This window comes from Arvicanthis niloticus, chromosome 13, assembly GCF_011762505.2.
Source record: "Arvicanthis niloticus isolate mArvNil1 chromosome 13, mArvNil1.pat.X, whole genome shotgun sequence".
Taxonomy (NCBI): domain Eukaryota; kingdom Metazoa; phylum Chordata; class Mammalia; order Rodentia; family Muridae; genus Arvicanthis; species Arvicanthis niloticus.
In genome coordinates this window covers 72194508-72206222 of record NC_047670.1, presented here as the reverse complement: position 1 = coordinate 72206222, position 11715 = coordinate 72194508, and positions in this window count along the sequence as shown.

Here is an 11715-nt window from a genome sequence, read left to right as displayed (position 1 = left end):
AATGCTCTTAACCACTGAGCCAATTCTTGAGCCCTATGGCTACAATTTTATATTTATGTGTGTGAGACACACACACACACACAGAGAGAGAGAGAGAGAGAGAGAGAGAGAGAGAGAGAGAGAGAGAGAGAGAGAGAAAGGTGCAGGGTCTTGTTCTACAGACCAGACTTGCCTAAAATTAACTGTTAACTTAGGCCAGCCCCCCACTCACACCGCATGCCTCAGCCTCTCAAGAGCTGGAGTTACCATCATGCCACACTGTGCCTTGCTCATGGTTACTCTCATACATATTTTGCCATGTGTTCTTGAAAAGAATGTGTCTCTTGTTGTTTGCAGTGCAGAATTTCATACACTTCAAACCAGCACTTGCTAGTAATTTCCACTAAAAGGATGTGCATTCTAACTAAATCTTTATGGTTTTGTGCTTCTAAAAAAGAATTAATTTCTCCATTAGTATGTCAAATATTGCTACATGTATTGTACAACTACTGTTAGTATGTCTCAAAGTGCTACATGTATTTAGTGTAACTAAATACACTTCCTGGTCTAACATCCTAAAGTTAGCTTGATAAGGCTTGCAGGAGCTTTACTGTTGTTTCATCTTTTTTCTATAAATGTGGTCTGATGCTATGATCATATCAACTTTTTTTTCTCATATTTTTAATATAGTGTTTTTGTGATATATGAATTATGCACAAAGCATAGATGGACTTTTACAATACACACACATACATACACATTTCCCACAATTTCTACACTGTCCATCAAATGCTATCGCTGAGAGATATTTATATTTTAAAATAGTCTGTATGCCAGAGGCAGTGGTGTGCAATGTATAAATCAAACCTGGGAGGCTCTGCTCTTTAGTGGGGTTTGCATTACAAACATTCCCTTTCTTGAGACCCTGTTTCTTGGAGGTTCTAGCAGGAGGATGCGCCTACTGAACACTGTTGACTGAAGAGTCTTCCTCCTCAGATAAGGATGCCCTCTTCTATCTGAGCTCATAGCTTTGGGAGAGAGGCACACCTAGGTGGGGAAGTTTGACCACCTGGCCAGCCAGATCAACCAAAACAACCCTGGCGCCCAGTGGGATGACAGATGTCACAGCCAGATGGCCCTCACCTCCCACATTTACTTTCTTACTATCCCTGAGTTTTAAGCAGGAGGGGCCCAAAGAATGGAGGGTGTCCCTGCCATCCCCAGAAAAATGAATGTGGATAATCTCACCATTTTCCCCAAGTCCTGGCTTTGGAACTTGCCTTATCTTCCATCGCAAGTGTAGGCCCTCCGTCTGTCATTTCATCTCTTCACCTTGAATCTGTTTATGGGCTTCTGCTCCTCACTTCTGGGCTCACACCAGTGGGTAAGAAGAACACACAGAGTTGACTCAACTCTGTCATCAACACAATGAGACCCACTGGCATCTGGAATTCAGCCTCTGTTGTCATTGCCCTGTCCCTCCCATGTGCAGTTGAAGCTTTGTCCATCTACAGCCCTCTCTCCCTGCATATACAGACACAGATACACAGACACACACAGACACAGATACACACACAGACACATACACACATAGGGACAGACCAACAGACACACACACAGACACATACATAGAGAGACAGACAGACACACAGATAGATAGATATACAAACACATACATACACACAGATACAGACATGCACAGACACCTATACAAACACACACAGAGACACATACACACACATAGAGATAGGCACACAGATACACAAACACACACAAACATACACACACAGATACACACACACAAACACATAACACACACACACACACTTGTGCCTACAATTCCTATGCTGCCCATCAAATTCTATCACTGAGGGATATTTTTAAAGAATCCATATGCCAGAGGTAGTGGTATACATTTTGATTCCCAGAACTGGGGAGGCAGAGACTGAAGGATTGCAAGTTCCAGGCCAGCCTGGGTTCCATAGGGAAACCCCACCTAAACAGAAAAACAAAACAAAACCTAAAAAGAAGCACTCATGGTATGTGGTAGGTCTTGGAGTCTCATACTTTCTCCTAATCCAGCCTGAGGTTAGACCTCACCATGCAGTCCTGGGGAGGAGAAAGCACTTCTGAAATTCCTAGCCCACTAGCCCAGTAGCTGGGGATTGGAAATCATGGATGTGGCTATGATCTGGAAGAAGCAGAAGCCCAAAGCCCTTGAAAGGTCGAGGCTAGACTGTGCCCCAGACTACTGTAAGAAATGCAGTGTGGGTGTGTCCAGAGGGCACACTGGGCTTCCTAAACAAAGGAGTATACCGCCTGTCCTGACAGCCACTCTGCCTTGGGCTCTGTTACTGGGAGCCTTCTTTGAGCATAACCAGGTACCAGGTGCATTTCAGGGACCCAAAGAAACATGAGCATCAAATGGGGCCTGGAGGTGGCAGTGATCGACAGGGGTGACGGCCTTTGCTACTTCCTGGGTTCTTTTTTTCCCACCCTTCACCCCCACCCCCAGTTTTCCCCCATCACTAAGTGGGAGAGAAAGAAGGCTAGAATGAGGGAGATAGAGACCCATGAATCTAATTTCTTTCCTTTTTGTTTCTTCCTTAAGCATGACTACTAACAAACCACAACCAAACCCCCAAAACCAACCCCAGACACTCAGGGTTCTAGTATTTATATACCCTCTGAAAAGTCCTCCAGAATTCCAAATGTCACACAATTGCAGAAACCATCTGACAAAACCACACCTCTGCTAGAGCACAAGGCAAATCACAGTCAGCAGCTGCAGTCGGTCCAAAGCAGCCCCATATCCCACACCCGGGATTAAAACAAAAGCACATTCTTATAATATTTCTGTATTTTTAAAGAAACCAGAATTCTTGCATTGCTGCTGCAAGGGGTTTTGTGATGTCTCTGGGATCATTACTACCTTTCCAGTTCTTTCTGAGCTGGCAGCCGCTGAAGACTGGCTCATCGGAGACCCTGAGTTGTAGAGATGTCTCCTGTGGCTTGAAACCTTTCCTGATTGTGGGACATGGCAGAAGAGACCATATTTGCTTGTTTGATCAGAACCTATGATCAGAAACTAAACAGCCCCATCTGAAAAATAATACGCCCACAGAAATCAATAACCCAAGCTGCTACCTTGAAGCAATTTCTAGACTACTGCCTGTGGCCAATCCTAGTTTTTAGTTCTCCAAGCCACAGTGAGCAGCAGGTACTGTGTGGGTGGGCATAGCTAAGCAACCTTCTCTCTTCCTAAATCACAGGTCCACGGGGGATGACGCAGAGCTCGGGCTCTGTAGACCACTCATCTGAAACAGCAACAAAGCACCGTCTTCTCTTCAGGTCCCTTCATCCTTTATTTTAGCTCAACCCACCCTGTCCTTAGTGGAGGGTGACATATGGCTGAATCTCAAGACCCTTCATGCCACTGGGTGTCAGATCACCTCTGCGTGCTGCAGAATACAATCTAGACCACACTAACATAGCCCATGTCACTCATTGCTTGACTGAGAACATCACTGAGACCGGACTGGAGCCTCGTGGAGATCACAAGTGCTCTCTCTGCCCTCTTTTACTTGTCACATTCCTATTTCCTCGGGTGAGAGTGGGGAGCAGAGTCATCGGGAGCGGGAGCGAGGGTGCACAGAGTTCTCCCAGTGCGCACCAGGCAGCAGCAGTGCCTGCTGCTCGCTCGTTACATATAAGTAAACAGCTATGGAAGAAAGTCTCTCAGCAGGGCTGTGTGGGTGGGTTCCTTCCTGCCAGCACCAGCAGTTAGAGTAATTGGGCTGATTACTGATTACCGCCATGGCAGGTGAGCTGTGTAATTGCGCCCGGGGTGGGGTGGGAGGCAGACCTGAACCTACGCAAGCGAGTTTAGGAAACTGAAAACCGTGGTCCTCCTGCACCTGGTGCCTCAGACTGGCCGCTCTGTACCAGGAGCACCTGGAGCTGGGGTTAGGGCAAGGGTGGAGATGCTGGCGTGCAGTAGGAAGCTCTAACTTTGGGTCACTTGCTTACAGTGGGTTTCTAAGCTCACCGGGACCTTAGCAAACTCTAGGACAAGCCTGTAGTGTCTCCAGACATCAAACCAGAAAGGATCTGATGGTGGCTGCCTATCTACACTTAGGGTCCAGTCCCTCACTGCCCTTGCTTGCCTACATGACTGGTACAAAGGTCTCACTAAAGGCTTCATGCCACGCTCGCAGGCTCATGGGAATTCATGGAGGGACCAGACAGCTTGGAGTAATGTCAATGTAACCTGTGGGCTTGGGAGGACAGCAGAGTCTGCAGGGGCTTGAGTTCAACTCCTCCCCTTCCCCACCACCACACACCACACACACTGGCCACATTGGCCTGTGTCTCTCACCCCATCTTAGCCTGGTTTTCCTGTGGAGACCAGGGAGACTTACTGTGCAATTTGGGGGACAAATCTTTTTTCTGGGGGCGGGGGATGTTCCTCTAGGTCAAGAGGGGGTGTAGGCCACAGGGTAAACAAGTTGAGTCTCTGGGAAGAACTATCCTCACCAGTGGTGTGAGGTTGAAGGCGAGGGCCCAATGTCCTGTGCCAGGCCTCATAGAGTTGTCTTCAGCCAAAAGACGTGTTCTCCAGCTCCTGTCTGGGATTTAGGCGGCCTTATTGCTCCTGCTTGCTGATATCGCCCTTAAAGTCTCACAAGCTGTGGAATCCTCATCCCAGTATTCCCAGGGCTGGGATGGGTGTGGGCCTGGGCTACAGGCGAGCAGTAAAACTTTACCTCTTAGAGCCCGAGAGGAGGCAGATGTTCTCCTGTGCTGACACCAGAGTCACTCAAGGACCACACCTATCCTAATAATGATTAGCTCTCCAGGATTCACATCTTAGTATCTGATTACCCCCAAGCTCCCCTGAGATCCTTTAAGGCTAAGGAGGATATTTTGGGAGAAGAATGTCCTTATTTAAGGCTGAAAAAAAAAATTCAGCGTGATTCTTGCTGTTCTAGTAAATTTATCAATTCCCTGTAATTTTCTTGACCCAAAAGATAACACGCTGTGCTCTTAAAGAAAGATCCAACCACATCCTTCCCCTACGCAGTCTCTTTCCTGTCCCTCTCTGAACCCAGCCTCGAATCCCTGGCAGAGTGACTGGGCAGCCCGGAATTCAAGACTTTCCACTATGCTGACTATGTATGTGCTCCCATCTCTGGGAAGCCCCTGTTGTGCCCGGGCTAGATGCTTCCACAGTGACATATGATAGCTCCAAATTAAATTTCCCAGTCATTCTCCTGTCTCAGGAGGGTCCTTGAGCTGAGGGGTCAGTGTGTGAGCCTTGTTGTCCAGAAATCCTTTTACTAAGCATTTTGGCCCCTCTTTGGTGCTCACCAGCATGGGGACAGCCGTGGTGAAAGTTCTAGGCTTAAACATGGTCCTCGCTGAGTCCACACGAGTCCATGTCTGGAGACTTCACAGCAACGTGAATGTGCCTCCTGAACACTGGCTATTCTGAGCATCCTTTGTGCCTCCCTGAGAGCCATGTTCCACCTTTTTCTGCAATTTGAGCTGAAGCAGGTACCCCGAGCTGGGCTGGATCTCCTTAAGCTGGGTGGGCATCTTGAGTGGACCTAGGAAAAAAGACACCCGAATGGGATCTGAGAGCAAGCAAACATCCATCCATCTTGCTCCTCCTGCTTCAGAGCCATTCCCCATATGCTGCCCCTGGTGTTCTCCATGCTTCTAGTACCTGCTGGGCTCTGGCTACCTGTTTCTCCCTCACCTCACTGGCCATGCTGGTCAAAATGGCGGGCACTTCATGTGCCTCCCACCATCCATTTTCATCCCTGTAACCTCCCTGAATGCTTTTTATCAGTGGATGAGAGGTGGAGGCAGGAGGATGAGGAGTTCTAGTTCCTCCTTGGCTACAAGTGAGTTCAAGGCCAATCTGAGTTATATGAGACCATGTCTCAAAAAAAAAAAAAATTGGCATGGTGTTATATGTCTGTGATGCCAGGATTCAGGAGGTTAAGACAAAACAATCAAAAGTTCAAAGTCACTGGTGTATGCTTTTAATCCCAGCAGTAGAGTGTCAGAGACTGATGGATCTCTGTTAGTTCAAGGCCAGCCTGGTTTACATAGAGAGATACAGCCAGCCCAAGGCTACATAGTGAGACCGTGTCTCAACAAAATCATCATCATCATCATCATCATCATCACCATCATCACCATCATCACCAGACTCACATGAGCTGACATTGAAGGCCAACCTGAACTATAGAAGACGATCCTACCTCAGAACCAAACAAAGGAGTCAAGGCTGAGTCCCTCGGCATGTATGAGAATGACTTGCCCAACCTCAGATTTCTAGGGTTTCTATACCAACAGCTTCACACTCATGCTACCCCAAGTTACAGAACATCTTGCCGTTCCCAAGGTCCCTGAGTTCTTCATATCACCAGGTTCATGCTCATCTGCTGAGCAGAGAACCCTCCTGCCTTGGTCTCTGCTCTGTGCTCACAGAACAGCACTCAGAGTTCTCTTACTGTCCTAGACTTCAGAAGCCCCAGCAGTTGCCCAGGCTTCTTTGTGTAGGTTTCACCCGGCCGAAAAAAATACAAAATACAAAAATCAATGTGTTAGGCAGGTGGGCTCTTATCTGAAGGCTCAGGGACAAAATCTGTCTTCCTGCTTACTTGGACTGATGTCAGGATTCAGGTGAAGTCCCTGCTTCCTTGCTGGCTGGCTCCCAGCTCTTTCTCCCCAGGTCTTAAGATAAGCCAGCTTCTTTCCCATGTGTCCCTTTCAAGAAATGGCACACTGGGCTCTCCACATGTTCCCAGTCTCTCTGGCTTACTCCTCTGTCGTGAGCTCGGTAAAAAGCTCTGCTTTGGAAAGCTCACATGATTAGATGAAAGGGTATGTCACTTCTGATGTCTGACCATGAGGGTAGCCCCAGAGGGTGAGAGTCAAGAGAACCACCCTGAACTCTCGCTTAGCGTACCCACTGTCCTTTGGTCAGATGTTACTATCTCTGTGAAACCTCCCTGAGAGTTCACTCAGGTGTGACTGTGTTCTTAACACTTCACCAATGGTTTATTGGGAGTTTGTTTTATTGTATCAATGAGCTCTTGAGGGGATAAGCTGTGTCTTACCCCTGGGTCTACAATTATATGTGCTCAATAAACAAAAAAAGAAGAAAGAAGGGGGGAGGTCAGGGGAAGGGACAGTAGAGGGGATGAAGGGAGGAAGAAGAACCCAAAGTCTATATGTGTGTGTTTGTCTGAGCCTGTGTGTGATGTGGTATGATGTGTGTATGTGTGTGTGTGTGTGTATCCTCACATGTACGTGTGGGTATGCTTACCCATATGAATGTGTCCTCACATGTATATGTGGGTATATTTGTCTTTGTGTGTGCACACGTATGTGTGTTTGTCTGTGTATATGTGTGTGTTCTCACATGTATGTGTGGGCATGCTTGCCTCTGTATGTGTATGTGTGTGTCTGTTCTCACATGTATGTGTGGGTATGCTTGCCTGGGTGGTCAGAGGTCAACACCCAGTGTCTTCCAGTATCATTTTCCACCATGATTTCTGAGACTGGCTCTCTCCCTGAACACGAGCTGGAGCTTATTGTATGAGCCACGAGGATCTGCCATCTCCTCCCTCCAGGGCTGGGGATGCAGATGCCCCCAGATGTTCACATGGGTTCTAGGGATCCAACCTCAGCTCCTCATGCTTGCCCAGCAGGCATTTCACTGATTGACGTATCTTCCCAGACCTGACTATTAACCCTTAACCTGGCTCAAAGGATCACACGTCTATAAAGCTACCGAAGAGTCCTGCTAATGGCTGCCATACAGCTTTATCTTCATCATCATCATCATCACCATCACCATCATCATCACCATAATCATCCTCTTCCTCCTCCTGCTTCGATTTCCCAGTCTGCTTACTCTTTCCTTCTTCAAGGTTTATTTGGAACATTTTAAGACTTAGCAAGAGCTCATGTTCTACACCTTCAGTTCCTAACCAAGTGTATGATCTAGTCACAGGAAGAACCACTCAAGAGCATCCATCCTTAATAGTCAAGATAGGTAGTCATTCCCTCACTCACGGAGCAGGTTCCAGAAAGAAAGACCAGAAAGGACCAATCCTGGAAAGTGTGGGAGTGTCTCCCATTTTAGACAGGAAGCAGGTGGCAGCTCTGGGCAGCATCAGGCTTTGAGAGGGCTGCAGGAAGTCCAGTCTCTTCTCCTCAAGGGGAAATCAGAATGCTCTCAAGGTTCCCTGTCTTTGGCTTTTATTCCACTGTCTGAGGAGTGGGTGTAGCTCGTTCTCTTTCTTTCTCAGGAAGACATGCTTACCTGTGCAACTCTGGGAAAGCAAGTGGCCCCAAGCCCAGTGGCGCACGCAGCACCTCAGTCCTTAGCCCTGCTTGCTAGAGACAAAAGTGAAAGTCCTCGTCCACACATTTGTCTCCCGACAAGTTCCCCCAACTTTTCTCACTGTTGACATTTTCTACATATCCTCGCAGAAGACAATTTTTATGGTGCCTGCATTTTAAGTGCAATCACAATGCCTCTGCAGCTAGCACAGGGTTTAATTGGGGCCTTATTGCTGTAAAGAGCGTCTCTCTTTCCTACAAACTATCAAGTCAGTTTAGGAGCGTTTAGCAAAAACGATTCTCAAGTAAATTATTGAACTTGTTTGCAGTTCATCCTAGAAGGAGATGAGGCATTAGTTATTTAACTTCCCCAGACTGTCTTCCTCTCTTCCTCGCTCCATGTGTGAGTATGCTTTCCCAGTTCATCTTTCTCCTGCCTAGAGGAAAGCAGGCCTACGATTCCAGAAGACCTTTGTCAAGTTCAGTGCAGGCTCCTCCCCTGCCCCTCCCCACACACCCCTGGGTAGATAGCCAGTGGACAAAACAATCTCCTTGGCATTCTCCCAACCTGCCCCAGATTTGGCCCTTAATGGATATGGTAAGATGACAATTACTGAGTCATTCAGATAGGGGACTGCCACAGTGTCCAGGCCCAGGAGCCCTTGCTAGTTACAAAATAACATTCTGGGTAGTTACATTGTAATTTACCTGTTAGGATGAACTTTGGAGCGTTTATTGAAGTTGTATACGGTGTGTGTGTGTGTGTGTGTGTGTGTGTGTGTGTGTGTATTGATGGCAATAACTTTTCTGTTTATAAGAAAGCCTCAACAGACAGGACTAAATTCAGTAGAACAGGTGGTCTAAGAAAGACTTTAATTCAGAGATATCCTATGAGCGACTCTCTTCTGAATTAGGGAGAACCTTGGGAGAGGTCTCCAGCTCCTTGTTCCTGTGCACTCCTAAGATCGGTTCCTTGTCACACATCTTTGTCCTATGCTCCAGACTCTCTCTTCTCACTACCCTGGCTTCTGGGCAGCGTCTAGATTCACTTAACTGAACAGGAGAAGTTAATGTCTCTGGAAGTATAGGAATTGTCAAATTTCTCACTGGATGCTTCAGGAAATACCGCCATCAGTTTGGAAAACGCAGTTCTACTATTTCCTCCAGTTGGAGAGATTGTGTAGATGCACACATTAAAGGTCTTAAGATGTCCTTCGTTTAACACAGTGTAGCTCACCGCCGTGTTTACTGAGGTCCTGCCACACGACGTGTGTTATTCTAAGTACCAGAGCAATGTCAACAAACAGGAGAGATATCTGGTGTTTACTTGTAATTAGAAGAAAGTCCACAAGTAAAATGATTGACAGGAAGAGTGATGTGGTGGAACTGGAGAGACAGCTCAGGGCTGAAGAACACTGACTATGGGGTCTCTGGAGGTGGCTCAGAGGCTAAGAGCGCTGACTACTCTTCCAAAGGACCTGCATTAGGTTCCCAGTGCCTGTGTGGCAGCTCACAACTCTCTGTAACTCCAGTTCAAGGGAATCAGACAACTTACTCTGGCCTTCATGGATGCCAGGTAAGCACATGGTGTAGAGATATACAAGCAGGCAAAACGCCCATATGCATAAAATAAAAGAGCAAAATTATAGAAATAATAAATAGGCCCTAATCGTTTCCCTTCTCGGGTTATTGGCTTCCTTTGGGGGGGATTTTGCAACCCAATAGCTTGGAACCCTAACAGAGAACCACAGGCTTCAGCTAGCAGGTGGGAGAGTGCTTCTCTTCTGCCTCAGATTTTTATTTTGAATCATGAAACATGCCTCACAGTCAACGGTTTTTTTCTCCCATTTGTAAAGGTTATTTGTGTAGATTATTTTTATAAGTTTTCGGTATGTTATTGCCCACCTGGATCTTGACTGTTAGATTTTTTTTTTTTATTACTTCCTAGAAAGTTTGAAAATCATGGGACTGAGGGACAGGGTCAATAAAATGAAGATCCTTTTATGTGGCTTAAAGCTGTGTTCATTTCAAAGGAGCCATTTCCCACTTATCACTGGCAGAAAGGACAAATGGTTATAGGTGGCAGCTACTTGCATGCCAAAGCCCATGCTGGCCTCTCCAGGCTCCTTCAATATCATGAGTACCTGTTACACATTTCAGAGACCACACTGGTACCCCGCCCTTCCCAATGGTCCCCAGCTTCTCATTCTTCTTAAAACCCTGTTATAATTTCAGCTATGCTATCTCTGGCTCCTCTCCTCTCATGGCCAGGTCCAGTCTGCTGGCCACGGTCAGTCTTCTACTTTCTCCCCCTGCTCTGGACTCCTCCAGTTACCCCTGGCTCTACTCCCTCTCATAACGACAATAAAAACCTTCCGTTTAATTTCACCTTGGAGTGGTCAGTATTCAGTTTTTATACAAGGTAACTATTTTCAGCAACTGTTCTACAAATAAGGGTTAGTGTTTATTTACGAGGGAATGGGCAGGGCCCTGGTAAAAGGACTTGAAGTCTTAAATCAGGAAGGGCCAGAAGACAAGCAGAGGAAGTGATACTGTGAGTCACTGAGGGGAACAGTATTGAGTGCTCTGGCCTCTTGGGGGCCAGTCAGGACACGGGCACATCTTCTGTCTGGGGAGATCTTCAGTTAATTCCTGAAATCTCATTTTCATTCAAGTAGTGGAAGTGAAAGTAAGAGAGTAGGAAGTTTGGGGAAAGGCCCATTCCAGAGTCTAGGAACGTTAAGAAATGGTTTCACTATTGTGGCAAACTCGGCTAACAAAGTCAGTATGGAAAAAAAAAGTTCACGAGAGGGCCCTACATTTCCACAACCTTCTAGCACTTTCTGTGTGCTGATTACTATTTATTTATGTATCGAGATGGGCTCTCACTGTATGTATTTAAGGCTGATCTCAAACTCACAATCCTCCTACCTCAACCTCCCAAATGCAGTTTTACTGTTCATGGTACCTGGGCTAGGCAGATGCTCCACTGGATTCAGCACTTGCCACCCAAGCTTGAAGATGTGAGTTTGGATCCCCAGAACCCCTCTAAATGCCAAGCAGCTGTGGCTGCCACCTGTAACCTCAGCACTCAAGAGGCAGATGCAAGCTGAATTCTCTGAGTTCAAGGCCAGCCTGGTCTACATAGTGAGTTCTAGGCCAGCTTTGTGAGACACCCTTAAAAAAAATAGAATACAGCTGTTTAGATAATTATGTGGTCATCTGCCCTTTTGAATCTGCTAATAATTTTTTTTTGCTGGTGGATTTAGTTGGCTAATATTTTTGCTTAAGACTTTCCTTAATTAAAAGTACAATAAAGGCGGTCTTGTGTATTTGCTGTAACTTACTGCGTACCTTACTTTCTGTGCTCGC